Here is an 18,577-nt window from a genome sequence, read left to right as displayed (position 1 = left end):
CATCAAATGCGTCATTAAGCACAAACATTCCTCCCCAGAAACTATTCAGATGATTCAGAAGGTTGCAGCTATGGGCAATTGGTGATTGGCAGCTTCATCATGACAATGCTCCTACTCATGCATCATACCTTATGCAGAGATTTTGGTGAAACATCAAATCACCCAGGTGACTCAGCTCCCCCAACAGCCCAGATTTGGCACACTGCAACTCCTGGCTTTTTTTTAAACTAAAATCATCTTTGACAGGGAAGACATTTCAAACTATTGATGAGATTCAGAAAAGTAGGATGGGGCAGCTGATGGCTATTGGGAGAATTGGGTGAGGTCCCAAGGTGCCTACTTCGAAGGAGACTGAAAGTGTCACTGTCCTGTGTACAATGTTTCTTGTCTCTTGTATCCTCTTCGGTAAATGTTTCTATTTCTCATATTACATGGATGGATACTTTCTGGACAGATCTCATCTATCATGATAGTTGAGCTCGAATTTTAGTCATGGGACATGCATGGAGAGAGTACCATAAAATGTATACAGTATTACCAATCTAGGACTAGAGTTAAAGTATCAATATTATTATTATGCAATTTATATAATAAGCCCAATCTTCCAAAAATTTAGATCATATGAGGGAGTTTTTAGACACAATTCTCTAATATTTACATTTTTAAATTTAATTACCAAAGATAGAATACATAAAGTTAAAGGACAGTACCTACTGGTTTCAGAGTGAGTTCTGCCAAAACTCACTGTCAAAACACATCAGCAAATGTTAAGTATTCACCTTCAAAAAACTTTGGAACCCCCATATAATTGAATGCCAGGACTGCCATACTCATTGGCTATGGATATTATCAAAGTAGTTGCTATTCTTGAACATCAAGTTTAAAATGCAGTTATTCTTCATAATTACATCACTCAAGCACACCCTAAAAATTTGCAATATTTGAGGATAGAAGTTTGAAGAAAATTATAGGAAAATACTATTACCTGAAAAAGTAACTTCTTATGAATTTTATTTTTTAAGCCTGTTGTCATCTTGGTAGGCCAATATCTTCAAACTATCCACCCGTGTCTGGAAAATAGAATGATATTAAATGAATGAAGATTTTTTTGCCCTGTTTTTGGTTGGTTTCTTTTTGTCATCCAGTTGTTTTGTAAAGATGAATTAGAATTAATGCAGAATGATAATAAAAAGGAACACCAGAAACTGAAATAAAAATAATGTTCGAAAAATACTGAGAAGCATTATGTTTACCTCATCTCCCAAATGACACATGGCATAAAGGTTCTGAAAATAAGTGACTTTCACATTTTTCCTGGAATTTCCCTGGCTACAAATGAACCTTGAGAATAATTTTACCAGAAAATGATCAACTAGAAATATGAGGTGTTAGGATACTCTCAAATTTCAGTGTTTTATACCAAACTGCTCATTTGCTAAACATGATTAAGAGATAGACTATCAATAACTAAGACTGAATATGGTATAAGTTGGACAATCATTATTACCTGACATGATATAGCATCATTGAGACATCGTTTAAACTTTTTGATTCTGAAATTATTCCGGAGTCATTATTTCTCTCTGCTGAGGGAGCTGTTAAGAAGTGCAATATCTGACTGTGGTAGACTCATAAGTCTGCCCTCCGTCCACCACAGCAGGATTCTTGGCTTCCATTCCACCATTCCTTCAATGATGAAGACACAGGGCTTTCTTTTTCTTCATTGTTCCTTTACCAATGGAAGGCACACTCACTATGCAGTTGATTGCAAAATGGAAAATGTGTTTGAGTTTTCCCTAGCTCCTGACTTGAACACCGCATCCATGGTGATGTCCTGAGAACGACACCAACAGAAAGACGCCCTGCCCTGCACCATTCTTCTTTAAAAGATGTGCCTCTTGTACAGGATTTGAGCAGATCTCCTTTGCCCCAAGGGGATAGAGCTTTGCCACATAACAACTTTTTATAAGGTAAGAACGGAAGGAAGGGAGGGAGGAGGGAGGAGAGGTAGGAGGGGAACAGAGAGAGAGACAGAGTGAAAAGAATTAAGAGAAATAAGAAAAATGAAACACAAAGTGAAGGAAGGGAAGGGAAGAGAAGGGAAGGGAAGGGAGGGAAGGAAAGAAAGAGGAAGGGAGGCAGAGAGGAAGGAGAAAACCTCAGTTCTACCCTTTGGCATTCACTCTGACATCATGAAGCTGGGGTGACAGCTAGTCTTTGGTCTCCCTATGGTTTTTCAGTTTTCCTGATATTTTTTCTCTCACTCTTTCAAGCCCTTGTTTTTTTTTGTAGCAAAATCTAATCACTTTAACAAAAAACACCAAGCAATCCTTGTTTGAGGGTAATTCATTGTTGCCATGTGACACACATGCTGTATCCACCTGTGATACTGCCACCACAACACCAGACCCATATGGGAGTGTCTTTCAAGCATTGCAATCAGAGGCTTCTGACACCAAAGCAGCTAGCTGAGGTAGAATTGATCTGTGCACAGGACAAACTGACCAGAAGTGTGCAGGGGAGAATGGGGACAGGTAAAGCAACCACCATGTTTTTGTGTTCCTTTCAAGCAAAGGAAAAATTAGAAATTAATATTTATAATCTCTCTACCACACAACCCTCATATTAATAAGTAAATATATAAATAAGAAAAAAATGTGGGTAGGTTGACTAAAGAACAAAGACATGAAAATGGCATGACAGAATAAGATAGACTGAATAAAAACAAAAGATGCCCTTAGATTATCTTAGCTTTTTTGTAATTTAAAAGCAACATTAAACCTACTAAATATTCACTTACCACAGATGTATAACAGAGATCAACTATTTAAAAGAAAGGAATTGGAGGCAAATTTGCTGTTGACACACTGCATGAAACAAAAAGGAAAGAGGCTGCCAGTAACAAGTTGTTTCGCAGGCAGCTGGCTCAAGAGACTACTTTCACTTTTGGAAGTGATCAGTTTGCTCCGGATGACAGCTTCTTTTTTTTTTTCCTTTAAAAAAGGCAAACATGAAGCTAACCTACAATTTCCTGTATTGGTAAAAAAGCCAGAAAGTTTATAAAAAATAAAATTAAAATACAGAAGGCCTACATTTTGATATAGAAACATGAGATATATATTGTTAAAAGTCAGGTGTCTGTCTTTTTAATATAAATGAACTATTTGCTGCACAAGGCTTTCTATATGCCACCTAACTTTAATGCTTCTATATTCAAAACTATGGTCTGCTCCTGAGAAAGCACAACACAATTAGATTAGAAAGCTATGAGTTAAACGAGAGTACAGGGTAGTTTAGAAAAGAACTGAGGATTAAATCACTTGAATTCTATAAGGAAAGAGATGTGCAATATGCAAAGAGTTAGTATTGTCTTAGAGCCTTGACTGTATAACAGTGGGATTGTTGTTTAGGAAAAAGTACAAAAGAGCCTGGAACCGCCATAATACTTTCAAAAAGAATCAACTATCAAGCATAAGACATTAAGTTCAGCTGAAATAGAAAAGCCTTTGCCTTACTCACTTTAGGGTATAAACTCCTTGGAGGAGGCCCCTGCAGGGCCAAGCAACCTCTCCCTGCACTTCCTCCTAAGAGAGGCCAGCTTGGCTCCCCCAAGGCTGGTCCAGCCACTCATTTCCACACCTCCCTCTTGGTGTAGAGCAGCAACACACATCCAAATAAAATATGATTTTTTTATAGGGTTCCTCAACTAAAGTTTGGAAAGAAAAAGTTATTATCTAAGTTCTTGCTCTATACTTCCGCCCAAACCTATGGATCCCATCTCTGCCTCCCAGCCCTCTATCTACCCCTCAACACAGTCCCACCCCAAGCCTCTGCTTTCGCCCCTCCTCCACCATCCTTGCATTCCCTCCCCACCCCCCTCACACACACTGTGCTTCTGGTCCAATCTGGTGGCCTGCTTAACAACAGAATGACAAGCAACATCTGTTTGTCAAAGAGCCAAAATCAAACCTTAATTTTTTTAGCTAGGTTTCTTTTCCTATTTTTCCCTGCCTTTAGAAAAAATATTAAGACTTTTATTCAACATCAGCTCCAAGGAGGCACGACTACACACCACCTACAGCTATTGTGAGGTAAAACAGTTTTCAGTAAAATCATTACAGTATTTCTAGTTGTCTCCCCTGAGTGAGCTTACTCGCCATCAAACCAACTAACTAGATTCCTAAAAGTATTTTTTAAATAGTTTTAAGATATTCACCTTCTGAGTAGAATCATGGACCTTTTGTGTTTGTGTGCATGGAAAAAAAAAAAAAAGGGAGAAGACCAGGCAGAAGAAGGAAAGCAAGAGGAGGAAGGGGATTCGGCAGTGTCTGCCGGTCTGCAGCAGACAGGCGTGGCTACAGCGCATGGGCACGCAGGCGGCAGGCGGAGACCGCTCAGCTGTGGCCCTCACACCCCGTCGGTCCCCCTCGGAGACCAGAGATCGCAGTCTGCAAAGCTACCAACAGTTCGCAGGATCACAAAGTAAAGGAGCTACCTAGGAGAGGGAGGGTTTTTTTTTGGTGGGAGAAGAGCTGCAAGGAGAAAGGCTTTGCTAACCAACTAAAATAGTTTCATCCTCCAGAAGAGAAATAGGGGGATGCTAGAAACTCAACTCCTACTTCATCCAGGGTTTGGAAGAAACCCACACACATTAAGGGAAAAATAAATTCGGACAAGTTGCCAAGGAGACTTATGTAAACTCCAAGCACAGAAACATTTCTTTGCTCTCCCCCCATGCTCCATCTTGTATTCTGATCACGCTGCTCTGCGGCAACATTGCACTTACTTTCTGCATTAACCCTGGCCTTCACAGCGCAGACAAGCAAAGCACACTGGCTGTATATATTATCATCATTCAAACTTAGCAAGGTAAGAGGGTGTCCGTGTGTGCATGTGCCCTATGCACATCTATGTCATAGTAAGGAAGGAGGAGCAGATGTTAAACAAAGAAGAGTATTTAGACTTTGTGTTTGGGGAGCAGTGGGGAAAGGAGAAGGTGAAACATCTAGCACTGGAAACTTCCCTTTGACTGCGGATTCCATTCTTTCTCCATGCTCCTAGACTTTTCCCCCTCCCACATCTCCAATTAAACACCTATGACCCCATGGCAGAAGTAAACAGGGCTTGAGTCCTTGCAGATGCTGAGATAGGGGCCCAGGCTTCTGCAGAAAACTGTGTGCTCCACAAGGAGAACCATGGCCCCCTGCTCAGGAGGGTGTCCCAGGACAGGTCATCTTTCTGAAACAAACTGGACAATTCTAAAACCTTTAAACCAAACCTGTTTAGATCCTAAACCAGCTAGCATTTCAGAGGACAGACTTCAGACCAATATCCCCGCTCAGGTGCAGAAAGTTCCTCCTACACCAACACATCTTTAACAGTAGTCGATATGTGTCAACATTTGATTTAGGGGAAAATTGAACATTTTCTTTCAGGACAGACATGTTTTACTGTAGAAGCCAATGTTTTTCTTTCTCAGCAACCTGTACTAGAATTTTTTAAATCTTCCCCCAAACAGAGGTGGTAGACAATAAAATAGCCTAAATTATTGCTCAGGGTATGGGGCAAATCAATGTCATGGTTGTCTGTGTATTTGCATGTTTATATGTTTATGTGTGTGTGTGTTTCCCTTCCTTGCTGTCAAGAACAGGTTAGCAAGACATACACCAAGGGGAGTATACAGTGAGCATCTGTGTGGTCCCTTCCCAAGTTAGAAAATGTCACAATGTCTGCCCACCAGCCACATCAGAAAAGTTGCAGTGAGGGGCAACCTACCAAGCCTGCTGCTGTTTTAGTCACAGTTCTCAGGGGTGGCCGTGGGTCAGGGGTTGGTAAAGGGGTGGAAGAGTTTTGGCACTCAGTGCATAGAACTGTGTGTGTCTGTTCATGCTCTAAGAAGGCTATGTAGTGTCCATTGCTTTCCTTTGCTAAACTTTATTTGCTTTTCACACTTCAGAGCTAAACAAGCTGTGTTGCCTCAGTGGAAGTAAGGCAGCCTGGCAACTCTGGTGAGCAAGAGGGAGACTTTTTGCTGCTGTCATTCGTTCTCAAAGAAGGACACAGCCCTGGCAGCCAGCCCTGCTTACCCACTCTTTACAAGTGACTTCATGAAGCTGGGCCTGGATTCGAGGGAAGGGGCAATCATTAGAGTTCTTTGTGGCCTTGTGCCTGTTAGGTATATTCTCAGATGTTTTGTGGCACTAAGCCACCATGACTCAACATGAAAAATGAACCTTGATGAAGAAGATCAGGGTGAGCCCATCCCAGCAGGCAACTGGGCAATTATCCTGTGATCTGGTTGGCCTGGGGGCAAGGGAACAACACCTGCATTTTTCATTTGTCCAGGAAGCTGCAGTACTCTAAACCCCAGGAAATCCTGCCTCATTGCCTATTGGTCTGTTTGTCCTATCTGCTGGAAGTGGGAGGGCTATCTCACACTAATGTAAAGAACATTTGCTAGGATACTGCAGGATCCTATGTCATCAAAGAGAGGAAGAGCTAAATTAGAGGATCAATGCAATAACTAGTCCTGTAGTGGAGGATCCTTTCCATCTAGACTGTCAAAAAACACTTCCCTTTATAAGCTGGCTTACTGCTTTCTCAAATTCCCAAAGAACAGAAAAACATAGTATATAACTTTCATTACATCATCCCCTGCCTCCCTCTAAACCTCTCAACTTTTTTTTTTGTGGGAAAAGAAAAGAAACGAAGTAAATAAGTGATCAACACGGTAGGCTAGCCTGGAAGAAAAGACTGCATCAGATGTATAAAAAGTCAACTCAATGACTTTCAGATAAAAAAATATATACTTTTCTATTCATGTTAGAAAGAGTTTAAGAAGTCTGTTCTTTGAGATGAAGAAAAAAGAAATAGTCATTAACAGTGGCTAGCAAACAAAAAAATGTTGTCAATACCACATCTCAAAGTATAAAGTAAGACTTCTTTTTTAGCATGAATATAGGTACATACATATAGATATATATACTTGCCATCCAAATCTCTCACCGTTAGCTTTGAGGTCAAATATCACATTTTTTCACATTTGTGAACTGACTTTTCCTTACTCTACATGAAATTCATTTATATGTCCCATACACAGGGTAAGAAACAGAATGTTTTGCCTCTTCATCTTTTAGGAACTAATGCTTAGGATTGTAAAATGCTTTACACATCATTTAGTAGTTGTCTCCTAAATCTAGTTGGTACCATTACTCCACATTGCAGTGAATAGCTACGTGGAAGGAAATTATATGTCTTTCCAAAGCTCATATATTATTGCAATGGTAGCATCAGAATTAAAGGCCCCCTCTACTCACCACATTGGAGAGAGGGTCCTCGGTCAGGCTGAAGGAATTTCATGGGGCCCTTTCCCTCACTCTGCCTTACTTTTCAGTCAGCCATTCTTTATCACCTATAATCCAAGATGCAGAAAGCACCAGCCACAGGTACTCTAGTAGCTGCCATCTTGGGGCACCCAAAAGAATAAGCAACCAAATGCTCGTACTAGAGACTGATGACAGAAGTCAATAAAGGATGAGAAAGGTCTCCAGCAGTGTGTCCTAGTTAACCAATACAACCATGAATTCCAGTAACTCTGATCATGAGTGGCAGATAGATCATAGGTCCAATTCTGCCAAAATAGTTTTAGTCTATCTAGACCAGGACTAAAGTCCGTCTACCTATATCTGAGGTAACTGTTAGAGCTCACTGAATTTTTATATGTTTTTACATATGGGACAGGACTGAGGAATGGATACATTTAAGATGCAAAGAGGAGGATATGAAGTTCAAGGTGTCCTGTGTAAACAGTTTACATATTTTCTATGTAATCCCAAGGCATGTGGTTACTAAGTATAATTCTAAAAGTAACAGTGTCATTCAGATGGCATTCAAGGGGGTTAATCTTCTTGGGTAGGATTAATGTTCACAGCATAATCACATCTCTGTATTTTCATCTCACACAAATAATTTTATTTCTGACATTTAATATGGACCAGACAATGCCTTAAGGATGGCTCATAAAAGCAGGATCATATTTCCCATCTTTTTTGGTGTGGTATTTTGGGGTGGGGTAACTGAAGGGTGAGTCTGCTATCCCAATTTAATAGTTGTAAACAGCAAAGACTAGCAAAACCCACATAGTCCAAACCCATTCTTGAGATATTTAAATTATGCCATGGATACCAGTCACTCAGGATACCACCTTTCTCATTTTTATTCTTTAAAAATTAATTCTCTATGACAACTCTGACTGACTGGTAGGGGATGCCTGGAATACAAACTGAGAATTCTGAAATCCTGTCTGATCTCTGTAAGAATGAGTTTAATGAGCACTTAGTAAGTTGTCACTGCCATGGTGGAAGGAGGCTGAGGATGACACTTATACCAAGTATCTGCCATTCCTGACTGGCCTCAAACTCCTCTTGTAACAGCATTTCTTTTCTTTTTTTTAGTGTACATTTTTTAAAGATTTTATTTATTTATTTTAGAGAGGGAAGGAGGGAGAGAGAGAGAGAGAGAGACATCAATGTACGGTTGCTGGGGTCATGGCTGGCAACCCAGGCATGTACCCCTGACTGGAATCAAACCTGCGACACTTTGGTTTGCAGCCCACGCTCAATCCACTGAGTTACGCCAGCCAAGGCTGTAACAGCATTTCTTTTATCTTCCTCATGACAATGAGGAAGAGCTGTTCAGCAGCCTCAGTGTGATAAAATTTTGGGATCCCTAGAAGGTATTGTTGTTATGATTGTATCTCTGGACATTCTTGCTAATAAAGAAGGAAATTGTGTTAATTTTTATCTTGCATAAAATAGTTCTTACAATTTTTACTCAATCTTTAGAATAAAGACTCCTCTCTAAGCAATCCATTTGACCAGATTATCATTCCCAGGAGAAATCCTGGGAAGCTTGGAAGGTCCCTAGAGCTGAGTAGGTGAAGCAGGAGCACAAGAAGACACTATGATGAGATCTGAGTGCTTTCAATCCTGCAAACTGACTCTGTTCAAGCTCCCTTGTGCTAAAAGGTTAGACAACTATGGCTGAGCAGCACTAAAATCAATAGATGCCTTTTATTCAGGACACTCATCCACAGACAAACTTCACCAGAAAATCTTAGGCTCTGAAACAACTTTGTTATTTAACTGAGATCTCACTATATTAATAGATTCACTAATAAAGTCCTATTAGAAGGTAAAGCTTCAGTGGATGGCCCTGGTAATTAAAGTCCCTTTTCAGGAATATAGGCTTAAGAGAACCATATCAGGGTTTTTTGCATTCCTATTCACCTTGCTGTCTCTGGAGAACTCTTATTCAACATAGTACTAGCAGTCCTAGCCACAGCAATCAGACAAGAAAAAGAAATAAAAGGCATCTAAATTGGAAAGGAGGAAGTAAAACTGTTATTCAGAGATGACACAATATTGCACATAGAAAACTCTAAAAAAAAAAAAAACACCCAAAACTACTAGGGCTAATAAATGAATTTAGTAAAGTAGTATAGGATACAAAACTAACATTCAGGAATTGGTTGTATTTCTATACACTAAAATGAGCTATCAAAAAGAGAAACTAAGAAATAATCATAAAAAAAAAAAAAAAAAAACTAAAAATAAACCCTATCTACTACAACAGAAGAAAAAACAAAAAAAGAAAGAGGTACCTAGGACTAATTTAACCTAGAAGCTAAAAGACTTATACTTAGAAATTATAAAACATTGAAGAAAGAAACTGTGGAAGATACAATTAAGTGAAAGTATGTACCCTGTTCATGGATTAGAAGAATCAACATCATTAAATTGTCCATACTACCAAAGCAATGTATACACTCACTGCAATTTCTATTAAAATTCTAATGGCATATTTCATAGATTTAGAACAAATATTCCAAAAATTTACATGAAATCAAATAGATCCCAATAATCTCAGCAATTTGGAGAAAGAAACAAAGTTGGAAGGACTGCAATACCTAATATAAAACTATACTACAGGATCATTGTAGTCAAAACATCCTGGTATCGGCATAAGATCAGGCATAAAATCAGTGGAACAGAATAAAGAGCCCAGAAAAAAAATCCCATGCCGATATGGTCAACTAATATTTGACAAAGGAGGCAAGAGCATGTAATGGAGTAGAACAGTCTCTTCAATAAATGGTGTTGGGAAAATTGGATGGTACATGCAAAAAAATGAAAGCAGACCACCAACTTATACCATACACAAGAATAAACTCAAAATGAAATAAAGTTTTAAATGTAAGTCATGAAACCATAAAAATCCCAGAAGGAAACATAAAAAGTAAAATCTCAGACATCTTTCATAGTAATATTTTTGTCAATAAGTCTCTTAGGGCAAGGGAAATAAGGCAAAAAAAAACCACAAATGAGCCTACATCAAACTAAAAGCTTCTGAAAGTAAAAGAAATCATCAACAAAATGAAAAGAATGAAAAGGAAACCTATATGGGAGACCATATTTGCCAATGATACATTGGATAAAGGGATAATTTCAAAAACATATGAAAAATTTATACAATCTAACATCAACAAGACAAACAAGTCCAATTTTTTAAAAGGGGCTAAGGACCTGCATAGATACTTTCCATAGTGAAACAACCAGATGGCTAATAGAAATATGAAAAAATCCTCAACATCACTAATCATCAGAGAGATGTTAATTAAAACCACAATGAGATATCACCTCACATCTGTCAGAATGCCTACCTTCAATAAATCAACCAACAAGTGCTGGCAAAGATGTAGAGAAAAGGAAACCGAGGTGCACTGCTAGTGGAAATGCAGATTGTACAGCCACTGTGGATAACAGTACTGAATTTCTCAGAAATTAAAAACGGAACTGCCTTTTGACCCAGTAATTCCACTTCTGGGAATATATCCTAAGAATTCTGAAGCACCCCTATGTTCATAGAAGCATTATTTGCAATAATCAAGATCTGGAATCAGCCCAAGTGCCCATCAGTGGATGAGCAGATAAAAAAACTGCAGTATATTACACAACAGAGTATAACACAGCCATCAAAAACAAGGGAATCTTACCTTTCGCAACGGCATGGATGGAACTGGGCATTATTTTGCTAAGTGAGATAAGCTAGTCAGAAAAAGGACAAATACCATACAATCTCACTTAAATGTGAAATGTAATGAACAAAATAAACTGATGAACATAATAGAAACAGAGGCATGGACACCTGGAACAGACTGACAGCTGTAGAGGGAATGGGAAGGAGGTGACTAGATAAAAGACTGAGAAGGGATTAGTGAATAAACATATATGCATGACCCATAGACACAGATAACACTCTGGTGATGGCCAAAGGGAAGGCGGGGTGGAGGATGGCTTGAAGTGGGCAAAGGAGGGAGAAGTGGAACATTTGTATTTGTGTCAATAATAAAAATAAAGGGCATAAAACTCCACATTTTGGGCTGTGAGGTCTACCTTCCCGGGAAACAGGGTGGGATTCCCCTCAGGAGCTGTCGAATACTAATTCTAACCTGTGAAGAAGTCAGATTTATTTTCAGATTTTTGAGATGACAGAGAGGACATATTCCTACACTAGGCCAAAGGAAACTCAGCACAACAGCCTGTAAGGTGGAGATCTTCCAGTGCTTGAAGGGAGGTCATCAATCCTTTCATGGACTGAGCTGAATAGTTAGGGCTCACAGCTTCTCGGAAGTGAGACCATTTCCTAGTCTATCTTCCATCACCACAGAGGACTACAGATGGGTTCTCCAGTTCTTCCTCCCCTCTATACATTTGGCAAATGTAAAGGAAAGTCAGTCTACCAGATGGCTTCAGTGAATCTGTGTGAATACAGTGAGGGATTAAGATCAAATCACTGATGAGTTTTCCTTGTGGATCTGGAGTCCCCAGCAGAAGTGATGACCACAGGGGATGAGCCTCAACCTTTGAGGTGGGGTTTTCCCAGAGATTTAGAGGATTGGCCTAGAAAGGGGAAGCCTGGTTGGAGCTCGAAATAAAAACTCTGTCTGAAACAGGTTTACACAGCATCCCCCAGGTAACAGAAAATTATGAAAAATTCCATGTGGAAGTCAGTTTAGCATCAAAACCTTGGTTTCTGCACAGCTGTAAGTCCTTTTAATGGTGATGAGATTGGCTTTACCGTGGAGTGACTTAGGAGTGTGACTGCCCTAACAGGGCAATGGAGACATACAAGCTAACACAAGCTTTCTCCATACCTTGCTCAGGCTTCTTGGGTGGTAATGAGAGCAAGGGGAAACACAAGCTGTGGGATATCCCTCATCCTGAGTTATTACCACCAACGGCCACCCTGTGCAGGAGTGTAAACGTGTGTCTGCTCAGCTGTTGCTTACTTTCCATAAATTTCCAGGGAGATGTTACTATTAGCTGCTGAATCCCAGAGCTGGATTTTCTTAGCATGTTCACAGCCCCTACAGGCCAGTGATTTTCAACCTTTTCATCTTATGGTGCTTACAAACTAATTACTAAAATTCTGTGGCACACCTAAAAACATTTTTTGCTGATATGATAAAAATACAGCTATAATTGTCAGTCATTCACACTGGATGGCTATTGTTATGTTGGCCTTTGTCATTTTTTTACTTGGTAATTAAAGGGAAAAGAGGTCGGTGCCCCTAACTAAATAGTCAAGTATGACATGTTTTAAAAATTCTTGCGGCAGACCAGTGTGCCTCTTGTGACACATGGCAGACAATGACACCACCGAATCCTCAGTAAGCCAACATAACAGCCTGAAAAAGAGAAACGCTTGCTAACTGCCTTTCTTACAACATATGGCCTACTGTCCTTGCTAATGCTAATGTGATGAAATTCCTATCTAAGCATCTAGCAGAGGATTCCAAAATAGCACCAACTCCATTTTGTATTTTCTTTTCTCTTTTTTCTTAGCTTTCTGCTTTTACTAGAGTCCTGCTTTCCTGCACACCACATATCTCGGAATGGGCTGTACCAGATGGGCTCTTAATCATAGTAATCAGCTGGGAAATTAAATGTTTAAAAGTCCAGCTAGTCTCCTGAATTTTCCCTCTGAGACCAGGGCCTGAGTTGTCCAAATGTCCGGTATGAGACCCAGGCTGCATTTTAGACAGGGGTCACTGTGATGGACCCAGTGTGGGCTTCATGTTTACGGTCACTGTGTTTGTCTCTCAGAAATGACTGCAGCACAATTCAGTTTTCTTTTGATTCTGAAAGCTGCTATTAATTTCTCCTATTTACAAAATATACACCTCATCTAGAGGAGCTCAACACATTTACAGAAATTAACCAACCTTGCAACACCCCTGTCAAGTAGGCAGGGACTAGGTATTACTTTGATTCCAGAGGAGAAACCGAGGTATTAAAAGGGGGAATTCCATTGCCTGCCTTGCCATTGCCTATAGACAGGACCCATATCCCACTCACTTCTAGACTGTCCTAAAGCTGACAGATGAAGTATGAGGTCTGTCAGAAGGTATCCAGCCTTTTTCAGGTACTATGAAAAATAGAGACATTTATTGAAAGAAGACACAAGACACAAGAAACATTGTGCATAGGACAATGGCACCTCAGTCCCCGTCAGAGTAGGCACCTTGGGACCTCACACCCGTTCTCCACCTCACCATCAGTGCCCAGTCATATTTTCCTGAATCTTATTGATGGTCTGAAATCTCTGTCCTTTCAAAGGTGATTTAGTTTTAGGAAAAGGTAGAAGTCACAGGGGCACCAGATCTGGGCTGTTTGGGGTGGGGGCTGAGTCACCTGTGTGATTTGCTCTTTTGCCAAAAAAATTCCCCAAGAGATGTGAAGCATAAGCAGAAGGTTGTTGTGATGAAGCTGCCAATCATCAGTCACCCATAACTACTGACTCTGAATCATCCAGTTTCCATGGAGGAATGTTCAAGCGTAATGCAAATTTTGATGCAGATTTATTGCTCTACTCAGTCAGTATTTTGAATGTGACAGCAACACAGTATACATGCTCACCCCAATGGGGTCTACCACCCCCACTAACAGTACAGTGAAGTCATCATTGTTCACACATGTGCATTCCAGTCCACTCTCCTTGGCTGTCAGGTTACGTTGATGTCACACAACCCATTCTCCTTACACTTACCAATAGCTGGACTTTTTCCAGACAAACCTCATATATTTATTTATACTGTACTCATTACCTTATTATTCTAGTATTATTTGGAATATACAAAAATCATGCTGTAAGATTCTGGTGTGTCAATATCATGTCTTCTTTCTATGAATCTCTCCATAAGTGTGTATTACAGGGGTAGTCTAGTGGGTGATTGACACATGTGAATGACTGGTTTGTAATAAACCTATTCCTCTTTTTAGAGTGGCTTTCTCCTGCTCTTCCCAGAGGACTCCTAGATGCCTCTCACGTCACTCCCCAGATGACTTTGAGTTTCTAGCTGCATCTACACTTTTTGCTGATATCCTAGTACTCCACTGAGCATTTACCCCATTCTACTACAATTATTAGAAGGAATAGGGGATTTAAGATGGCGTCGGAGTAGGAAGGAGCAGATTCGGCTTTCCTCTGCTCAGGGGAGAAAATCTTGACCGATCTATGGAGTAGAAAGGCAAGCAACCAACATATTTCAGCATTTTTGAAAACAGAGGACCAAGGATTGTGGCAGAACCGAAAGAACAAAGAACAGATCTAAGGGGAGTGCTGCAACAAGGTAGGGTCCCAGGACAAGTGTGTGGTCCCGGGCCTGCAGCCTCAGCCCCGGGCCGCAGCTGGGTTTGCCATAGGGTCCTTGGGAGAGAGCCAGGTCAACTGCTCCCTCCCCAGCTGAGCAAGGTCTGAGCGGCCGAGCAAGGTCTGATCGGCTCTGGGAGGAATCCAGGTGCTGGCAAACCACACTGGGTGCTGTGAGCACCTTTGAAGGCGGTGGACACCGGAGGGGCTGAGTTGTGCAGCGGACCCGGATCCCACGGGTCACCGGTCTGGCTGGAGCGTTGGTGGTGGAGAAGCCAGGCCATGGTGGGAGAAGCCAGGCCACTGTGGGGAGCGGCGGGCTTGAACGGGAGGAATTTCTCAAGAGGAAGGATGTGAATAGACACAGACACTGTTGGGAATTCTCCTAAAGTGATCAGTGGCTCCAGCCTCTCTGCTATTCAGCTGTGGGCGCACCAGCATGGGCGCACCGGCCCACCTGGCACACCGGCCCACCAGTGGACGGGCGCACTGGTGGGCGGGCGGTGCGCACCGGCGCACGGGCATGCCTGCAAGGAGAGCATCCCCGCACACCAGCCCACAGCAGTAACCCTGGGGAAAGACCTGATTCCCACACCCAGGGCCCAAGGCTGAGGAGCCAGTGCGAACTCCACTGACCAAGGAAGAAAAGCCAAACAAATCATCCTTCAGCATGCCTCAACCAGCAAGAGCAGAAAAACCGGTTTGGCCACTTTGAAATCAAGAGACTTTTTAATTTGATCCTATTTTTTTTTAATTTTTAATTTTTTAAGTTTTATTGATTTTATTCTCTTTTGATTTCTTTTTCCTCTCTACCTGATTTTCTTGTTTTATTCCTTTCTCCTTCCTATCCTCCAATTTATCTCTTCTTCCTTCCTTCATCTGCCTTTTCTATTTTTTACTTTTTGAAATTTTTTCCTAAATACCTACAAGTGAGACAAATCCTGGATCTGTGAAAAGACCAAAGTTGAACCCAAAGAAGGGGCATCACAACAGCTGGGACAGTGAGATAAATGTCACTCTGCTATTACAGAGAACCTGCAAGTTATTGCGTATTTGTATTATTATTTTTCCAGTGTTCCTACATCTTTTTTTAATAGTATTTTTATATCCCTCTTCTTTTTGTATAGCCTGCTTTGCTAGGCTGGATATATTGTATGACCTGACAGCTTTCCCCTGATATCTCTTCTATACTGTATTACTAATCTACTGTCCTTTAACTCACCTGTGTCCTATCAGCACACTACTCAATGTTCTGTACTCCCTATTCTTGTTACCTAGATCTCATAGACTCTGTCATATGAATGTTGCCATAATATTATTGTAAATAACTGCTGTTCCATGCAATTGTAATTACTTCACAACACCCACCCCCCCAGATCTTAGCCCATTTCAAAGTTTCCTGAACTCTATTAACTATACTGGTTAACTCTATTCTCTCACACACTACACCTATTTACTATCCTTTACTCTCACCTTACCCCAGAATCTGACCGCCCACAACCTTCCTGCTTTATAGATCCAACTCACAATCCTTCCTCCCCCAACAAGAGTCTTATCTTCTTTCCATCCTTTCTAAAAATCATCTAGCTGGGTGGCAGACCACGGTTAACACTACACATAGTGAAAGGATTCTCCTATATCTTCCCTACTTGCTACTACTGTCAATAGCATAGAATTCTTGGTGCTGTCTTAAAACCCTTTTACCTTCCCATTCCAATTGATGACAAAAAAGAATAGGTGGAGGAGGTGAACACCAGGATACCCACTGGAAGAGGAAACCCAACAACAAAAGAACCACTAACAGATAACAGCAGGAGAAGGTGAAGGAGGGAGTAGTAACCACACAAACCTCAATCCAGGACCTATCTGGAAATACAACTAAACAGTAGAGACAGTACCCAATACAAACAACTGAAAAAGATTTCTTTAAACCTTGTACACACAGAAGAACCAGCTTCAACACAACCTTCCCTCATAGCACAACAAAATACAGAAGGTGGTGAACAGAGTGACCCTCATTTAACCAGCTGGTGGGAAGGAACCACCAAAGAAGGACTCAACAACAACCAAAACCCAAAGGCAAACACAAAGCCAACTTAAACGACAGCCCAAGACCAGTGAGCTTGGGAGATCAAGGAAACAACACCACTGAAACTCACTGCTATTCTACTAAAGAAGTTCACAACATAAACCCAGGGAGCCAGAACAGATCATTATCAGAAGCTGAGGCGAACAAGAAGAGTCTCACAAACAGTGGGAAGACAAAGAAATAATCCCCAAATGAAAGGAAAGGAGGAAGCCTCAGAAAGAATGCTAAATGAAATAGAGGCAATTCAACTATCAGATATTGAATTCAAAGCAGTGATTGTCAGGAAGCTCAATGAGCTCACAATGAGCTACAAGAAACTACAGGGAAGCTACAATGAACTCAATGAAAACTACATCAGCATAAAAAAGGAAATAGAAACTCTCAAAAAGGGCCAAGAGGAAATGAAGAATACAATTTTCTGAAACTGAAGAACACAGTAGAAGGAATGAAAAGCAGGAGATCGGATCAGTGAGCTAGAGGACAAAGTAGAAGAAAACACCCAGAAAGAGCAAGAAAAGGAAAAGAGGCTCAGAAAAAATGAAGAGGGATTAAGAGAAATGCAAGACAATATGAAATGTAATAATACCCATATAATAGGGATACCAGAAGGAGAAGAAGAAGAACAAGGGATAGAAAACCTAGTTGAACAAGTAATGATGGAAAACTTCCCTAATTTGATGAGACAAAAAGTCACACAAATCCAGGAAACACAGAGTCCCAATCAAGAGGAACCCAAAGAGGCCCACCTCAAGACACATCATAATTAAAATGGCAAAATTTCAAGACAAAGAGAGAATCTTAAAGGCAGCAAGGGAGAAGAAGGAAGTAACATACAAGGGGGTCCCAATAAGGCTAACAGCTGACTTCTCAATGGAAACACTCCAAGCCAGAAGAGAATGGCAAGAAATAATCCAAGTAATGAGAACCAGAGGCCTGCAACCACGACTACTTTACCCAGCAAGGCTCTCAATCAAGATAGAAGGCCAAATAAGAAGCTTCTCAGACAAAAGAAGTTTAAAAGAATACACCTCCACTAAACCAGCTCTGCAAGAGATGCTAAAGGGACTGCTTTAAGGAAAGAAAGGAAAAGAGAGAGTGAGAGAGGATCACACGTACATAAAAGGCAATGAATAAGTACCTGTCAATAATAACCTTAAACGTAAATGGATTAAATGCTCCAATCAAAAGACATAGAACAGCTGATTGGATAAGAAAACATGACCCACACATATGCTGTCTACAAGAGACCCACCTCAGGATAAAAGATCTGCACAGGTTGAAAGTGAAGGGCTGGAAACAAATTTTACAAGCAAATGGACAGGAAAAAAAAGCCGGGGTAGCAATACTCATATCTGACAAAATAGACTTCCAAAGAAGGACGATAAAGAGAGACCCAGAAGGTCATTTCATAATACTCAAGGGAAGAATTCACCAAGAAGACATAAACATAGTAAATATATATGCACCCAACATAGGAGCACCTAAATACATAAAGAAAATCTTAGAGGACTTCAAGAAAGATATGGACAGCAACACAATTATTGTGGGGGATTGTAACACTCCTCTATCAAAAATGGACAGGTCTTCCAAACAAAACATCAACAAAGATATTGTGGAATTGAACAATACCCTAGACGAGCTGGGCTTTACTGATATTTACAGAACCCTCCATCCCAAAGAAGCTAAATACACATTTTTTTCAAATGTACATGGAACATTCTCAAAGATTGATCACATGATAGGACACAAAACAAGCCTCAACAATTAAAAAAAATT

General features: G+C 40.5%; 1 long non-coding RNA gene across 2 annotated transcripts in view; it reads right to left on the bottom strand.

Moving 5' to 3' along the window:
• Nucleotides 1-18,577, bottom strand: part of LOC118497976 — an 86,646-nt gene that overhangs the window by 24,262 nt on the left and 43,807 nt on the right. For both annotated transcript variants that reach the window (XR_004900504.1, XR_004900505.1), the window contains exon 2: nt 986-1,070. This is a non-coding gene — a long non-coding RNA (uncharacterized LOC118497976). The remainder of the gene's footprint in view (nt 1-985; nt 1,071-18,577) is intronic.

Source organism: Phyllostomus discolor, chromosome 13 (assembly GCF_004126475.2).
Source record: "Phyllostomus discolor isolate MPI-MPIP mPhyDis1 chromosome 13, mPhyDis1.pri.v3, whole genome shotgun sequence".
Classification (NCBI taxonomy): Eukaryota; Metazoa; Chordata; class Mammalia; order Chiroptera; family Phyllostomidae; genus Phyllostomus; species Phyllostomus discolor.
This window is presented reverse-complemented; position numbering and strand designations above follow the sequence as displayed.